The sequence below is a fragment of the Salvia splendens genome, chromosome 11 (assembly GCF_004379255.2).
Source record: "Salvia splendens isolate huo1 chromosome 11, SspV2, whole genome shotgun sequence".
NCBI lineage: Eukaryota > Viridiplantae > Streptophyta > Magnoliopsida > Lamiales > Lamiaceae > Salvia > Salvia splendens.
In genome coordinates, this window is record NC_056042.1 from 16,250,072 (window position 1) to 16,268,169 (window position 18,098).

General features: G+C 39.5%; 2 pseudogenes; one reads left to right on the top strand and one right to left on the bottom strand.

Annotated features, from left to right (window-relative positions):
* Positions 1–10,064: 10,064 nt before the first annotated feature.
* LOC121754509 lies at positions 10,065–11,889 on the bottom strand (annotated as a pseudogene).
* Positions 11,890–16,492: 4,603 nt separating this feature from the next.
* On the top strand, positions 16,493–17,388 carry LOC121754510 (annotated as a pseudogene).
* Positions 17,389–18,098: the final 710 nt, after the last annotated feature.

Here is an 18,098-nt window from a genome sequence, read left to right on the forward strand (position 1 = left end):
CTTCTGCAGAACTCGTACGCATCTTTGTTGAGTGTTGGCCAATAAAAACCGCTATCCATAATCTTCCTTGCCGTCTTCTTGGATCCGAAATGTCCTCCGCATGCTAACGAATGGCAGTGGGTTAGAACATCCCGCTGCTCCCAGTCAGGAATGCACCTTCTTATCACTTGATCGGATCCTACCCTCCATAGGTAGGGGTCGTCCCAAAAGTAGTATTTTGCTTCACTCTTGATCTTCATTCTTTGTGCCTTGGTAACACTTGGTGCTTCTGGAAGTTCTCCAGTTACTAGGTAGTTAGCCAGGTCCGCATACCATGGCTCCTGCCCTACCTTCTCCTTTCCTTTTGCTGTATCATTCTGACCAGTAAGTTTGTACACTACTTCCCAATCAATTTTCCTGGGCACAAAAATCACCTCAAATAAATGTTCCTCTGGAAACTTATCATGCACTCCGTCACTGTTTCCATCTTGCATTATTCTGCTCAAATGGTCTGCCACCTTGTTCTCGACTCCTCTCTTATCTTCCACCTCTCAATCAAATTCTTGTAACAAGAGTACCCATCGGATCAAGCGTGGTTTGGATTCCTTCTTGGCAATCAGATACTTAATGGCTGCATGGTCAGTATATACTATGACCTTGGATCCCAACAAATACGGCCGGAACTTCTCGAAAGAATACACCACTGCCAGCATCTCTTTTTCAGTGGTATCGTAATTCCGCTGGGCTTGATTCAAAGTCTTGGACGCATAAAAAATTACGTACCTCTTCCCATCGATCTTCTGACCCAGCACGGCCCCTACCGCAAAGTCGCTGGCGTCGCACATTACTTCGAAAGGATGGTCCCAGTCAGGAGCCCGTATGATAGGTGCGGATATCAGCTTTTCCTTGAGAAGATTGAAAGCAGCCTTGCATTGCTCATCAAAAACGAACTCCACGTCATTTTGAAGTAGCCTGGTAAGGGGTTGGGCGATTTTGGAGAAATCCTTAATAAATCGTCGATAAAATCCGGCATGCCCCAAAAAACCCCTAATCCCCTTCTGATCAGTAGGAAACGGTAATTTAGATATAACGTCCACCTTTGCTCGATCTACCTGGATTCCCTTTTCCGAGACCACGTGTCCCAGAACAATCCCTTCGGTGACCATAAAATGGCACTTCTCAAAGTTCAAAACCAAACTCTTCGCTTGACATCTCTCAAGAACTTTATCCAAATGATGAAGGCAAGAATCGAACGAGTCTCCGTAGACCGTAAAGTCATCCATGAATATCTCTATGCAATCCTCAATCAAATCAGAAAATATGCTCATCATGCAGCGTTGAAACGTACCTGGAGCGTTGCATAGGCCGAAAGGCATGCGCCGGTATGCATAAGTTCCAAATGGGCAAGTGAAGGTGGTCTTATCCTGGTCTTCAGGATCCACGTAGATTTGGAAATATCCGCTGTACCCATCCAAGAAGCAAAAGTACTTCTTCCCAGCGAGTCGCTCCAACATCTGGTCGATAAAAGGCAGAGGGAAGTGATCCTTCCTTGTTGCATTGTTCAGCTTGCGGTAATCGATGCACATTCGCCAACCCGTGACTAGCCTCGTTGGAATCAGCTCATTCCTCTCATTTTGGACGACTTGGATTCCCGACTTCTTTGGAACCATGTGGATTGGGCTGACCCACTCACTGTCTGGCACTGAATAGATAATCCCTAGCGACAACAACTTCAAGATTTCCTTCAATATTTCCTCTCGCATGTTAGGGTTTACTTTCCTTTGGGCATCTCGATGTGCCCTTGCTCCATCTTCCAGCCTAATATGGTGCATGCAGACGTCGGGGCTAATTCCAACTAAATCTGTAAGACTCCATCCAATCGCCTTCTTGTTCTTGCTCAGCACGGTCAGTAGCCTAGCTTCTTGTTCCTTCGTAAGGCTGCTGCTGATGATCACTGGATAGGAGTCCTCACCTCCGAGGAAGGCATACTTCAAATTCGAGGGTAACTTCTTCAGCTCAACTTGGGGTGGAAGTGTGTCTTCGGTTAGGGGGTTTTTCTCGGACTCTTTCCCTTTTTCTAAATCTCCTTCTGATGGTTCTTCTATACTGACTGGTAGCTGAGCCCCTGCGGCTCCTATGAACTCCGACTTTTGACAAAAATCCTTGATTGCTCCTTCAATTTCTTCATCGGTCAACCCCTGGCTACTGATCAGATCACACCATGCAGCAGCTTCTACGTCAGCCTGTTCATATACATCTAAAGCCTGGAGTCTCTCCTGCAATAGTTCGGTCTCAAGAAAATCTTGGACTAAAGGGTCAATCACATCAACATAGCATAGATTTTCAGAATCAATAGGTTTCTTCATGGCATCATTGATATCAAAAGTAAATTTCTCTCCATGGAAATCAATGCAAATTGTCCCCTCAGCCATATCCACGATCGTCTTGGCCGTTCTCAAAAATGGTCTTCCTAACAAGACTCCACTAGACTCCCTCGCTTCATGCTCACTCATTTTGATCACATAAAATCAGCAGGGTATGTAAAATCATGCACTCTAACTAATACATCCTCTAAAACTCCCTCCGGACTTATGCATGACCTATCAGCCAGTTGGATCAATACTCTAGTACTTGACAGCCTCACTCCCTTCAACCGGTTATAGATAGACAATGGCATGACATTTATAGATGCCCCCAAATCACACATTGCATGTTCGACCTTCACATCTCCAACAGTTATTGGTAAGGTAAACATACCTGGGTCGGCTCTCTTGGGTGGTAACGTCTCTTGCACTATTGCTGACGCTATCCCTTCCACCATAATCTTGCCATCTTTCTGGGCTCTCCCGGCTATGAAATCCTTTATGAATTTCCCAAGGGAGGGTAGTTTCACGGCTTGGAGAAATGGTATGGTGACATCCAACTTCCCAAAAATCGACAAATAGTCAACCGGGTTCTCTTTCTTCCTCTTTGTAACAAATCGGAATGGGAATGGTTTCTCCCCTTTTTTCTCATCTACTTGTCCCTTAGCAACCTTCTTGGAGTCTTTCCGGGGTAGTTCCTGAGTCTGAGCTTCCATTCTGGGCTCTTCCTCTCGATGAGGTTCCTTTCTGGTCAGTAGGGTTTCGGGTTCATCTCCTGCAATTGGTGTAGCATCCAAGAAGAATGGATCCTGCATCTGAGGCATAGGCCTCCCTAGTTCTTCCGCTGAAACGGTATCGCCTCCTATCTTCGTTCCGTTAGATCCTCCACTAGGTCGTTTGGGTTGAGGCGCGTCATAAGTAGTTCCTGACCTCACGTAACCTTACTCACATTTGCCTTTTCGGGTATTTGGACTGTAGATGGTAGTTTCCCTGCATTTCCCTTCAAATCACCCACCGAACTGGCCAGTTGGGCTAACTGCCTATTCATCATATCCATGTTCGCCTTATGTTTCTTTCTGGGCATTTTGCATCCCCTGCACGACCTCGTTATGGGATTGCAATTCTCCTTTGATGCTCTGTTGTGACGCTAGCATTTCACCCATCATGTCCTCAACGGACCTCCTTGGCCTGTTCGGATTTTGGAAATTATTCGGCCCTTGTGTTGGTAGTTCTGGAAGTTTTGCTGGCCTTGATTAGGCGGGTATTGGTTATACTGGGCAGGAGGGACGTACTGATCTTGAGGATATTGATTCTGGTGCTGGGCTTGAAACTGATTTTGGTTCTGATGGTGTTGGGGTGCATGATTTGGCTGATTTTGGAAACTGTGGAAGTTTCTCTGGTGGGGTGGTACATAAACAGGATTCGGGTTTTGGCTTTGTGGGCTTTGATTTTGGGTTTGTTGGTTTCTTCCTGACCAGTTGGGCTGGTAGTCTGGTTTGCTAGTCCACGGTTAGGGTTTTGGTTTGGATTGGGGTTATACTGGTTTTTGTCCTTAGTTCTGATTTTGGCCCCCGTCTCCCCATCGAAAGTTTGGATGATCCCTCCATGGTGCATCCCGTTGTCTACCCTGAATCCAATGCCCACTGGAATTGAAGTACCCCGCAGCATTGACCTGTTCCATATTCACGTAGTCACTAGGCTGTTCAATAGTTCGGTCCTTGATTTCCCTGTTCTGCACCTTTGTAATTCCCAGCTGGGGGAGGTGGTGGGGTGCTCTTCTCGATCGCACTCAGAAGTGACTTCTTCAGCTCATCCATCTTCAAGTCCATTTTCTGCTCCAGTTTATTTTCCTGATCAGTAGACAAGACAACAGCAGCCCGCTCTCGGTTGTATCCTTCCCTTGAATGGTCATACTCTTTCTTTGCATTCAGTAGCTTCCTTAGGACTCTCTTCGCTTCGCTGACCCGTAATTGTGTGAAGCTTCCTCCTGACGATGAATTTGCTAGATCCTTGGTTACCGCGTTCATACCTTCGTAGAAAGTATGATGCACTTCAATGTCCGCCATGCGATGGTTGGGACATGATTCCAAAAGACCCATGTATCTTGCCCAATAATCGCTCAAGGGTTCATCATATCCTTGCTTCACATTAGTTATTTCCCTTTTCAGCGCGCTTGTCTTTGATGACGGGAAAAACTCGCCTAGGAATGCTGACTTGAAATCGGCCCAAGTCTCAATGGAGTTGGGGGGCAGGCGCATGAACCAGGTGTTGGCTTCCCCTTTGAGCACAAATGGCAAGGCCTTCAACCTATAATCATCCTCATTCGCTCCTGCTGGTCTCCTCTGCGCCCTACAAATTTTACAAAACTCATGCAGAAACTCATACGGCCCTTCATAGCTCTTCCCACAGTATGTAGGCAGAATCGCGATCACATGAGGCTTCACATCGCAGGCGGTTTGCCCTGGAGTGACGACTATGGCTTGCGATGGTTCTCCCTCGGTATGCGCATTAAGGGTACCGATCTCTGGATCCTCATCTCCGTTGGCGGCCATCAGAACTGGAATGCCTTCCAACAGTGGTATCTCCTCTGGTATTGGTCCTTCTATGTTGTATTGCTCTTCGTCGCTACTCGAACCTAAGTCAGATAAAGCCGTCGACAACCCGGATCGAGTGGTTACGAGTATCGATCCTCGCTGAAGTATCTTCGGCCTCCACTGGTCAGGAGCCGAACTGCTTCTCATAAACTGAAAAGAAAGAAAAAAAAGAAAGGTTATGCACAATATATACACCGAAGTATCACTCACAGTAATTGCAAATAACGCTATCCATCCCCCGGCAACGGCGCCATTTGAAAGGACCTAAGGTGCGTAGGTGTCGTTCAAGCAAGGATATATCCTACTGATCAGGATAGAAATCCTAACTAAGCCTAGACCCTGGTTTCAAAAATTTCTCAACCCACTCCTACTGATCAGTATAGTGGTGGTAAGGGTCGAATCCCACAGAGATGGTGCGTTCTTAAACTACCGCGGTGACAATCGGAAGATTTGGTTAGCTACCACGCTGGGTTGAGTTTCTTACCTAGGCTGGAACTTAAAGGAGGTGTTCTATTGGTCAGACGGTAAGGAAAACATTTGGAATGTAACTGTGTACGTGGAATGGGGGGACAATTTTGTAACAGAAAATATTTGGAAGGTACGGGTTTCTATTTCGGGCTAAACAGAATATTCAGAGTGTAGTGAAAGTTTTGTGACTGGGCTGACAGGGCTTAACTAAAAGTGAAGACAAAAGCAAAAGCATCTTGAAAAGGAAGTGGTCCCCTCCAATTGAAATAGACATCATCTTCTTCAACAAACACTTCCAAAATTCAGATAACAACTCAGATTCAACACGGAAAAACTCAGATTAACAACTCACAAACACAGATCCAAAACTAAGAAATCAAATCCGAAATCAAACACTGAAACTGGACTTCTGCATACTGGTCAACATGAAAGAACGATTCAGAAATTAAAACTAAGCTTTGCATGCAACGACCTACTTTCCGATCAAACAGTACTTGTTTATCTATCCTAAAGAAATTTGTTACGTAAACGGAATTGAGAGAATCAGCACTTTAAACACCGAGAAACTTTAGATCTAAGCTTAACTAGGCAAGGGAATAAAGAAACACCACAATAACCGAAACGGAAATCAACTTCATAGCATAAACACGTTCGGATCTTCAACAAAGTATTTCAAAAACAGAAAATATCCAAAGGTAAACAAGATCCAACGTAAGGAAAGCGAGAAATTTAAAACTACGAAAGCAAAGTAAAAGTGTTTTGCCACTCCGGGCGATGAGACTCTAAACTACGATCTTGCTAGCTGGAATGGACGATGACTGGAAGTCTGGGAACATTTGAACGTCAAGTGATCATGGCTACGGCGAGGCAAGAAGCGGGACACGGCTGAAAAACTGAAGCTACCGAGAGAAATTTCTACCTAAAGATGGTGTGTTGAATGAGTGAATGTTGTATCCTCCCCTCTTTCTCTCCAATTTAGCTTCCTTTTATAGGGAGGCTACCCTTGATTTTAGGGGTAAATCCTCGTTGCAATTTGACTTCTTTGCCCTAATTGTGGGTAATCCGTCCCAGCTATCCGTCTTCTCCATCTCAAGCCGTTTTAGCACGAATACTGATCAGTATGAGATCATGCTGGCGCCTTCTTCACCTAAAAACATTCCGAAACTTCCCTACTGGCTAGAATGCTTAACCTGCACACTTTAAACAACTGTTTTGCAAATATAATCAATTAAGCACATCATACTGACCCGTAACCAAGGCCTAGAATACGACTTATCAATATCACTGTGAGCATAGTCCATTGGTGATCCAGAATTGTGCTTAGCTGACTTGAAGGGCTGCTTCTTGCTCTTTTCCCAAGATGCATTCCTCACAGCTGCTAAGTCTTTCATCTACATTAAGCTTGATAACCCCTTTCTTGCCCAGCTCCTTCAGACCAGATTCAACAAGATGGCCTAATCTGAGATGCCAAGATTTCAGACTCAACTTCTCAGCCAAGTTAAGCTCCTGACCACAACCTTGGCTTCAAGATAGTACAGGCTGTTAGTCCTCTTTGCTCTCATCACAACTTTACCATTCTTGATAACCCTCATGTAAACCTTCGGAGGAAGAGAAACTCATTCCCTTTCTTTCTAACATACCAAGAGAGATCAGATTTCTTTTAATGGAAGGGATGTACCTCACTTCAGAGAGAGTTCTCACTGATCCATCATGCATGATGAATCTGATATTTCCCATCCCCTCCACCTTGCAGATGTGGTCGTTCCCAAGCAGTACAGATCCACTGGATTCCTCCATATCAGTAAGCCAAGCCTTCTTGGAAGTCATATGAAAGCTACATCCGGAATCCATCACCCAAGAAGTCATGATGTCCTAGCCAGTGATGTTGAGGGCCTCTGCTCTTCCACCTCTTCAGTGATATCAGCGGTGTTTGCACCCTTCTCAGCCTCAGCAGCTTGCTTTCTCTTCCAGCCATAGCAGTCTTTCTTGATGTACCCCGATTTTTTGCACCAGTGACAACTTCGAGTTTCCTTTGCACCAGCCTCTTTAGACTGACTTTGCTTGGACTTGCTTCCATTTCCTTTCTTCTCGAATTGTTTCTTGAGAATGAACTTTTGGTGTTCAGGCTTTCTGCAGCTTGATCCAGTGGCTTGAATGCTGATTTCTGGAACTCCTTGAGTTTGAGGGCAGAATATACTTCCTCTGCCAAGAAGAATAACATCTTTAAATTGCTCATAGCACTTTGGCGAAGAATTCAGTAGCATAAGCGCCTTATCTTCATCCTTGATCTGCTCATCTATGTTTTCAAGATCATCTACACATTTACCAAATTCTTCAAGTTGCTCCAAGATATATCTTGAAGGTGAACAATCTTTGTTTCAGATGAAGTCTGTTCGCGAGAGACTTGGTCATGTAGAGTGACTCAAGCTTCTTCCACACCGCAGCTGCAGTCTCCTCCTTTGAGACTTCCCTCAACACTCGATCATTGAGGCTGAGGATCAGCGTGCTGAACGCCTTATTCTGGAGATCTTGCGCCTTCACATCCTCCTTCTCATCCGCTTTATCAAGCGGCAGCTCCTTCCCATCCTTCAAGATCTCCCACAGACCTTGCTGCATCATTATGGCCTTCACCTTGAGACGCCATAATCCAAAATCATTCTTGCCGATGAATTTTTCAATCTCGACCTTTGCAGAAGCCATTGCGCCGATCAATCACCCAATCCTCGTTTCCACAGACTGCGCCAATTTGTTAGAAGATTGATCGACAAATCGAGTACAAACGAGCTAAAAGAAATGAACAAGGCATATTAAAAGTAATATATATATTTTAAATATAATAAAATAATAATATTAATGTTAAAAAAAAATGGTTTTCATACCCGTATGTCCCGACCGCCATCCGACCCGAACCCACCGAAATTATCGCACTGATATGGTCACCCGAGAGTGCGAGGACACAGATCCATATACAGACTTGACCCCAAACCCGAATATTTTCGTGCGGATTCGTGTCGGATTATCGGGTTGTCGTGTCGAAAATTGCCAAGCCCTATGGTTATTCAACGGATAGTTTGTTACCTTTCCATCTCGTTATGCTTGCTATGCCAATCTAACAAATGAATCTAACAAATCGATAAAGATGATTATCAATTATAGGTGTAATTACACTTTTTGAAACACTGATTGTGAAAATGTTTTAAAAGACTATAAATAAAACAAAAGTTGAAGGACAATGTAGTCCAAAATTGAAATTTCCCCTCTTAATCAAATAGTTGTAGCCATAAAAATTGTGTAAATAATGGATGTCCAGGGTGATATTAGTTAGTATATTGATTAATGGGTTAAATAGCCATTTAAATGGTTTAAGATTGGTTAAATTCTGGTATCTCCATAAACTTTGAAATTAGAATATTAAATCACCTAGTTTCAATTTTTTCAGTTGTCCACTTCATGCACAAAATGTCCCTTTTAACTATATTCAAAACGACGTGTTTAATTGATATAAGAATTTTTTTTCTTTTATATTCTTTTATTTTCCATTTATCTCTTATTTTATTGAAATATTGTCTTTTTTAACGTCACAAAAAGACGTTGATTTGTGTATAGACGGGAAAATTGAGAAAAAAAATAAATCATCGAGATTTTGATATTCCAATTTCAAAGTTCATAAGACAGACCAGAATTTGACCAAACTTCATGATTTAAATAGCTATTATTCATTATAGAAATAAGATTCTTAACATTAAAAACGAGTATATGATTAAGTTATTTGTTTTTAAACCGATTAACTTGTTGGGCTACTCCAAAATCCAAATGTGTTTGTGTTAAGGCTGAAAATTTTAACCGATAAAATTTCAAAATCGAATTAGCCCGCACGATTGGCATTCCTTATTATATTCCATATATAGTACTTCCTTCTTCTTAGCCATGTTGAGTCATATTCCTTTTCGTGATGTCCCAATTAAGTCGAGTTGATTCCTTTTTTGCCAAAAAAAACATCTAATCATTTTTACTGTGGTTTTTCTCCTACTTTATTTTCTCTTATATTTTATTTTATCTACATTTAACTAACTCATTATCACAATTACTTAATCTTCGTGTTCAAAAGAAATGCCTCAAATTAGTCAAGACGGATGGAGTATATTTTATTATAATCTACATTAATATCTATTATAATTTCCATTGAGAAGATCAAGCAAAGCAAGAGATTAAAAGTTTAAATAAAGAAGTGAGACGTCGAGTTACTATTTTTTTATTTATGCATTCTTAGAATGAATTTTTTAGTCTCCTAATCTATAAGGAGCTTATATTGATGAATTATAAGTGTTAAAAGTAATGTTTTTTTGTTACTTTACTTTTATATCCTAACTTTTTTCAAACTTTACTTGCAATTATTTGTTTTCAATGCTTCTAATGGGCTATAACTTCGCATTAATCGTTATATGTATGCATATACTTGAGAGGTGTTCGACGTTACAAGATTAATTATTTTTTACCATATTAGGCAACCTAACTAATTATTCGAGAAGGTTTGATGAGGTTTGGTGAGTGTATTGGCAAATAGGATAGCGGATTTCTATGTTCTACAGATAATCTATGATTAGGAGGTGAAAGATCGTACGTGCATAGGAGGTCCTACAAATCTTGAATTAGATACACATCATTTATCCACTAAGGTTATTTTGTCGATTACATCAGGTACTGAGACCACTGCACCATTTGGCTGAAACAGATGAAGGACATACAAGTGAGGAAGAGAGGGAAGCCTCTTCAAAAGAAGATCAAAGTCATTTTCCATGCCTAGCATACTAAGCCTAGCATAGTTGCTAGGGCACCCGAAAGTCTTGCTTCCTCGCACTCGAACCCTCTCCTCCTTCATCACCTCCTCCAGATTGATACCCACTTGGGCCTTCATCCATGCGTACCCTATTAAAAAAGGAAAATATCATACACTATTGTTCACCAACGCAAATGTACAAAGTCAAAAAATCACTACACTTTCTTTACCTGGAGTGCAATGAAGAAAGTCTCTTTTGAAGTTGCAGTGTTGAGGAGGGAAATCACGAATCTGCAAGACGTCAATTCCCTGAAGAGCTTCTCTCAGCTTCCTCCATCGCTCAGCCATAACAGATTGCCCGAACTCAGAGAAATTATTTGGGCAACTATTGGTGGTGATCATCTCCAAGACACCGATAGCTCTGAGTTGAGCTTCCTTGGACACCCCAATTGTGCTGATCTTTACCATCCGCTTTGCCACATCTGGGTCCTTCACTATCGCCCATCTTCACATAAACCAAAAAACAAAATGAAACTAACCACATGCCATTATCGACAAGGTCACTTCTTGCAGTGAAAACCAAAGAATTATTAGATCATTTACCCGATCCTTGATCCAGCGTGTCCTGTGCATTTGGAGACGGTGAAGAGCATAATATTGTGATCAGCAGGACCCGTGATGGCCGTGCCGTGTACTGAGGCCAGTAGTATGCAAGGTCATGAACGAGCATGCCATTGACCTTATTCACAACAGGGACCCTTAGTTCCCCGTCAGGATTGTTGGGGGAAGTGACCATCTCGATGTAAGGCTGACTATCATGGTCGACGTAAGCATGAGCATTGCCACCCCACTTAAATAGCCCTGATCTAACATAGTCTGATATTTGTGGATAACACTACAATAAACAAAGACTTAATTAGATCCAAATTAATAGCAACATGAAACAATTAATGACAAACATTTCAACTAATGAGGATTTCAAGACTGACTGAGTAGAAGGGAGCCGCAGACACGACGTTGTTCAGCGACGGCGTATAGGGCGGCTTGGATAAGCTGGCTCGAGCCGTTCCCCACCACGATGTGGCGACCTTCCACGACGGCGTTTCCGACCAGATTGTGGAGATTTTTGATTTCTTGCTCGAGTTTAGGGAGCATATACCAGCAGAAGCTGTTGGGGTTGGCGAAATAGCTCAGTAATATGGATGCAGGTAGAGTGATTTTGAAATGTTGGCCAACTGATTTCCAGTAGGCCTCGTACATGGTGGGATCACCCCTAACATTATTATTCAACATTTCTTTAATTTGTCTATAAATAAAGAAAAATTGTACACATGACGCAAAGAGAAAACACACACCGAAGTAGCACAAAATAAGTGAAAAACACATCAAGAATTGGCTAAAAATAGATTGTGTTATGCGAAATGTTGATAAAAAAACAAAACTGAGCACTACTATATGCATTAGAAGAGAAACCACATACAGGCTGCGTAAGAGAGAGCAAGAGGGAGAGACAAAACACACAAAAATAAATAAATAAAAACAATGCATACTTATCAAAATCGAGAATAGGAAGAGGTTGAAGGTTAAGGTTAAGGTTAAGGTTAAGGTTAGTGAGGATCGACTCAATAGCTTCAACCTCAGCGGCCACCGCCACAAAAGGTGAAGGGACGGAGGTTTCGATCACAACTGCGGCTTCCGTGCTCACCATTTTTCCTTTCTTTTATTTTAAAGTAAATTCTAAGTTGGTTGATTTAGTTTGCTGAGTCTCTCTCTTAGACACAATTTTCAGGGCTGCTTGATTCCCTATTTATAGGGGTTCGTTGCATTTCAAATATTTTAATTTAACGAATACTAAGTAACCAATAATTCTTTTTTTCCTTTCTAGCGATCTTTAATACTTTTTTACCTTAATTCATTTTTGCTACATGAGATTTAATGAAATACTCCCTCCGTCCCACATAATTTGGGACACTTTGACCGGGCACGGGTTTTAAGAAATATAATGAAAAGTGAGTTGAAAAAGTTAGTTGAATGTGGGTCCTACTTTTATATATTAGTTTTATAATTAAATGTGAGTAAGAATGAGTTAGTGGAATGTGGGGTGCACTACCAAAAATGGTAAAAGTGAAATGAGTCAAATTATGTGGGACGACCCAAAATGGAAAATTGGGTCAAATTATGTGGGACGGAGGGAGGGAGTATGTCACTCTAATTTGTTGCTACATGACATGGGAATTTAACGAAATATGCCACTCTAATTTGAAGGCATGGCTCATTTTTCTAGGAAAAAGAAAACAATGATGGATACTCGTGGCTGTTGATGAAAAGATAACAACAAAGGTCATGTTATTTTTTGTTAATGTGACATATCTTATTATCGTAGTGCCTCACTCCTTTCATACATTATTAATATTATCTTTGTGTTTAAGATGTAATCTAGTTTACATGCTTGATTCCCTATATAGATGGGTTGCATTCAGATTCCATTATAATAAGTTGTATTTGTTGTTTTCTTCAAATATTTTATTTTGACTGGAGACTTACAAAATCTATCCAAAGAAGCATTTTTTCAGCATTATTTAAGTTTGATGCTTTTTAGTCATTTTTGTTGTATTGGAATTTAATGCAATATGCCACTGTAATTCGAAAGCCTTGCTATTTTTTTGCTAGGGAAAAGAAAATGATTATGGAATTATAGATGTGGATGAAGAGATAAGAACAATTTAAAAGGTCTGTGTATAAATGAGATTTATTTTTTGCTCATATATTATTCTTTGTGTATGTAACTACAATATTATTGTACGTTTAAGATGTACTTCCTCCGTCCCAGAGTATTAGACTCACTTCTTTTGGGCATAGGAATTTAGGAGGTGGTGTTTAGTGGTGTAAATGAAGTTGGTAATAAAGTAGATTAGGTGATATGTTGTATTTTATTTTTAAATTTAAAATAAATGGAATAATTAATTTTTTGTATGCATGCATTTAACTTACTGATATTTCAAAGCATATTTCTAATTAACTTTACTCATATTAAAAGTATCCATATTTAATGAATGCTAAATACGACGTCAAGTTCAAATTGAGCATATTTCAAACAATATGTATTGCAAACATTAAAATAATCAATGACTAGGAAAAGATCAAAACTAAATTGAAATTTTGATTCACTTTGATTCACATTTAGCGCCTGATGAAATTTTCAAGTTAAAAAAAGTGGCGCCACTTCTACCACATATGCTACCTGTTCAATTTTTTCAAATTTTCAGTGAAATCACTACAAGTGGTGCCATAGACTAACATAAATACTCCAGTGTGCCATAAATATTCTTACACCTACTTTACATTCACACAACACAAAAGATCCAGAATGCAGCGATCTGCCACAAGTATATGTACAAAGCTTCAGCAACAAATTGTGCAGTTCATCAATGAGAGATGCATAAACGGCAAGCCACCGCGAGACACGGTGAAGGAAGCTCGGGAGAAGTTTAACGTATCAGCTTCTACCTGCACAAGATATTGGTAGGGGGTTAACCCACCCATCATCGCTTGGATTAGGCTCACATATTTCGTCGTTGGAAGCCATGGATGCGTGAGTTTGAGAGAAAATGTTAGATCTAGGTTTTTTTTGGAAGAGGCGTGGAGAGAGAATGAGGGATTGAGTCTGGAAGAGAGAGAAGACATAAAAATGAAATGATGTTGGTGGGTGGGTACCGATTTCCATTCAATTAACATTGGATTAATTAACAATATTTTAATCCTAATTGTAATAAGGGTGTTACTTAAATTCTTTAATTTTTTACCATAAATAGAAAGTGGTCAAGTATGTTGGGACACCCCAAAATGGTATACGAGTCTAATACCCTGGGACGGATACATGCTTGATATTAAGATTTATATTATGATATAGTGATATATTCCTTCCGTCCGCCATTAACTGTCTCATTTTTTCTTTTTCGTACCCCGCCAATAAATATTCCATTTCACGTTTATCACTTTTAACAAATGGTCACACATTCCACTAACTCATTCTACGACATTTTATTATAAAATCAATATAAAAGAGTAGGATCCACATTCCATTAACTTTTTCTACCACTTTCTTTTACAAAGTTAAACAACCTCTTAAAACCTGAACTGTTCAAAATTGGGACATCTATTGGCGGAATATTATGTTAGTAGAAATGTGAGAGTTTAAGCATATAGACTACAGGATTTCTTACTTTCTTACTGCAGTTAATGTGTACGAATATATGCATGTTCACTGAATAACCAAATTCTCGCAAAGAATTAGCAAAATTTCGTACAAAATAAGCAAACTTTAGTTTTGGCGGTGTTATGTTAATTTCGGCTAATTAACCCTATTAATTCCCGGTTAGTTTTGGTTGGGTTTTAATTTCCATAGACTTGTGCTAAGTTGAGGTAAATGGGTTCGTCGTGGGTTTTCTGTGAATTTCAGTGAAAATTGAAGAAGATGGATGGATGTTCTTCAATTTAGTTGGCTTGTATGTGCGATTATGAGCGATTGTTTTTTTTTTTTACGAAAGTTTGCTTATTTTGTACGAAATTTGCGAGAATTTGGTTATTCGGCGAGAAACTTTGGTTAATTTGTTCGAGAATATTTATAAGTTTGTAAAAATTTCAAAAATATATTGCGGAAGAAATATAGTAGATATAAAAATAGGAAGATATATAAAATTAAATGGAGTGATTATAGGATACCAAAAAAATCGAAACTAGATGTTTTAAGTTGCGATCGAATCCATCCAATCTGTATATCTATTGGCCAAAATTGGAAGGATGATATTTTTTAGAAAATGGTTATTATATGAGAAAACAAACATCCACCTTATATGCATTCCTATTCCTATCCAGTATTTGTATTTGTATTTGTATTTGTATTTTGTATAAAGTAGTCGATGGTTCACAGTAAATAGACAAACCTTTCTCATATTCTATGTCTATCAATGCAATGCAATGCATTCCCGAAAATTAATACAAATATTGATAAACTATAAAATATCAATTATTTAAAATTACATAGCATAAGAAGTTGAGTATGGAAATTTTTATTGTACATATTTCTATGTAATCCTCACGGGGAGAAGCAATTGTAATTGGAAATCTATATAGGATATCTGAAATGCAAATATCAACTATATCTAGTATTGTAGTATTGTATAACTGCACGTACCACATTTGCATTATACCTTATTAGCTGTATAACTGCATGCTGAATTTCACAATATAAACATACACTAACTCTACCGTTTGATTAAGTGGTCATTCAACGCACGTTGTTGTAACTGCAAGCACCGCAATTGCAAAATATAGACACAGTTACTCTACCATTTGATAAGTAAATAATTATCAATACAATTTTTCAATTATTTTGATGGGTACACATCTAAAATATGTAAATACCTATACCAATTTTAAAAAATGTAAAGGGCGATTTTTAATTTAATATCTATATATGTACATTGTATTTTTATATAAATTGAGAATTAAAAAAAAAACTATATATGTAATGTTAGATTTAAGAGTAAAGGTGGAGCAGCTGCTATGAGATTACTTATTTTTTAGGGACATGTGATTATATTTTTTCAAGTTCATGGACCTAAAATGTGCGAACCTCATTTTTAAAGGATCAGTTTTAAAGTTTTTTTTTCTCATATATATATTAGTAATTTTTTCCCATGGTAGTCTAAGAAGTTTACTCTTATTATTATGATAAATGGTCTCTTTCTTTTATATGAGAATTGTTAGTGTTAGATAGTCTATGTATTTTGTATGAGTGCAGCCTTCCCCATATTTTATGTCAACTAACGCAATGCACTCTTGGAAACTCTTAGGCCCTTTTTGGTACGATAGAATAGAATAAGGAAGGAACGAATGAACATGAGAATGAAATCATTTCATTCTATTCTCTTGCTTGGTAGTGATTAGAAATACAAATAATATAGGAACAGAGTGGAATGGAATGGAATGGAATGAAATGTAAATAATCAATATGTTTATTCCACCAAAATAATTGATTAATTCAAAAGCATTTTTACCAAATATTTTGGATCATATTATTATGGTGTGTATGTGTGTGCATAATGTGTGTTAGCTGGTGCTGGCCTGTGAATGTGTGTATGCATGTTGGTGTGTGTGAACGCACGCGCTTTGGTGGTGTGTGTATGTTTAGTGTTTAGATTTTTTCTTTTCCAATTATTAGTATGGTGTGGGCATGTTTATTGATATGTTATCTACATATTTTACGTCAAACTGACAAATAATTATACTCCATCCGGGGTGATCCCACCATGTACGAGGCCTACTATAATTCAATTGGCGAAAAACATTCCGAAGCCCTTAGTTACTTCACCAACCCCAAGAGCTTCTGGTGGTTTGTGTTGCCTAAACTCGAGCAAGAAATCAAAAATCTCCACAACTTGGTAGAAAACACCATCGTGGAAGATCGCCACAACGTGGTGGAGAATGGCTCGAGCCAACTCATCTAAACTGCCCTTTATGCCCTGGCGGAACCCCTAAGCCCCATCAGCGTTGTGTCCGCCGCTCCCTTCTACTCTGTCAGTCTTCAAAACCTCATTCATTGCCATCGATTGTTTAATACTGCTATTAATTTGGATCTAATTAAGTGTTTTTTTATTACAGTGCAGATAGTAGACTACTCTAGATTAGGGTTGTCCATGTGGGCAGGTGATGCTCATGCTTAAGACCATGATGATCAACCATACATCGAGATGGTCACTTCTCCCAACAATATTGATGGAGAACTAAGGGGCCCTATGGTGAATAAGGCTAATGGCATGCTCGTTCATGACCTTACTTACTAGTGGCCTTAGTACACGGCCATCACGGAGCCTGCTGATCACCATGCTCTTCACCGTCTCCAAATGCACTAGACACGCCCGGCCGAGGATCGGGTAGAGGATTTAAAAATATTTTGGGTTTCATGATAATAAATGACCCTGCTAATGTGTTTAATGTGGTTAATTTCATCTTGTTTTTTGGTGTATGTAAAGATGTGCAATAGTGAAGGACCCAAACATGGCGAAGCGGTGGTAAAGTTTATGGAGATAAGCACCACTGGGGTGTCTAAGGAAGCTCGACTCAGATCCATCAATATCTTGGAGATATCTCCACTAACAACTGCCTTAGTAATTTCTTCGAGTTCGGGCAGTCAGTCATGGCTTAGCAACGGAAGATGCTAAGAGAAGCTCTTCAAGGAAATGACGTCTTGATGATTCCAGACTTCTCTCCTCAACATCGCAACTTCAAACACGACTGTAACGAATTCCATCTAGGTATAGAACATCTATGGTTGTTTGGCTTTTCAATACTGTATGATATTATCCACTTTGAAGGACCAAGATAACATCAACCTCGAAGAGGTGATGAAGGGAAAGTGTGTTCGAGTGTGAGGAAGCGGGACTTTTGGATGCCCTAGCAACTATGCTAGGCTTAGTATGCTGGGCAAGGATAATGACTTTGATCATTTCTAAAGAGGCTTCCCTCTATTTTTAAACGTCTAGCTCATTGAAAGTTTTGATCATCGCCTGCATATGATCTTTAGTCTTGCACCCCCCCCCCTGTTTCGACCATGTGGTACAATGATTTTCTATATTAACTCATCGTTGTTTTTGTAATGCCAAATTTCAGAGGTTATTCTAATTTGCACAATATGGACATCATGCATTATACTACCTCACATATTCTATATATGCATGTCAACACAATGCATTCCTTAAATTCTTGAAACCTTATTTAGTTGTAACTGCACTGCATAAATAAATTACATTGCAACATTAGACATATATGAATAATTTTGAAAAATTAAGGACATTACGGACATTATACCTTTTTTAGCCGTAACTAAATGCACTGTATTAGCACAATACATTAACT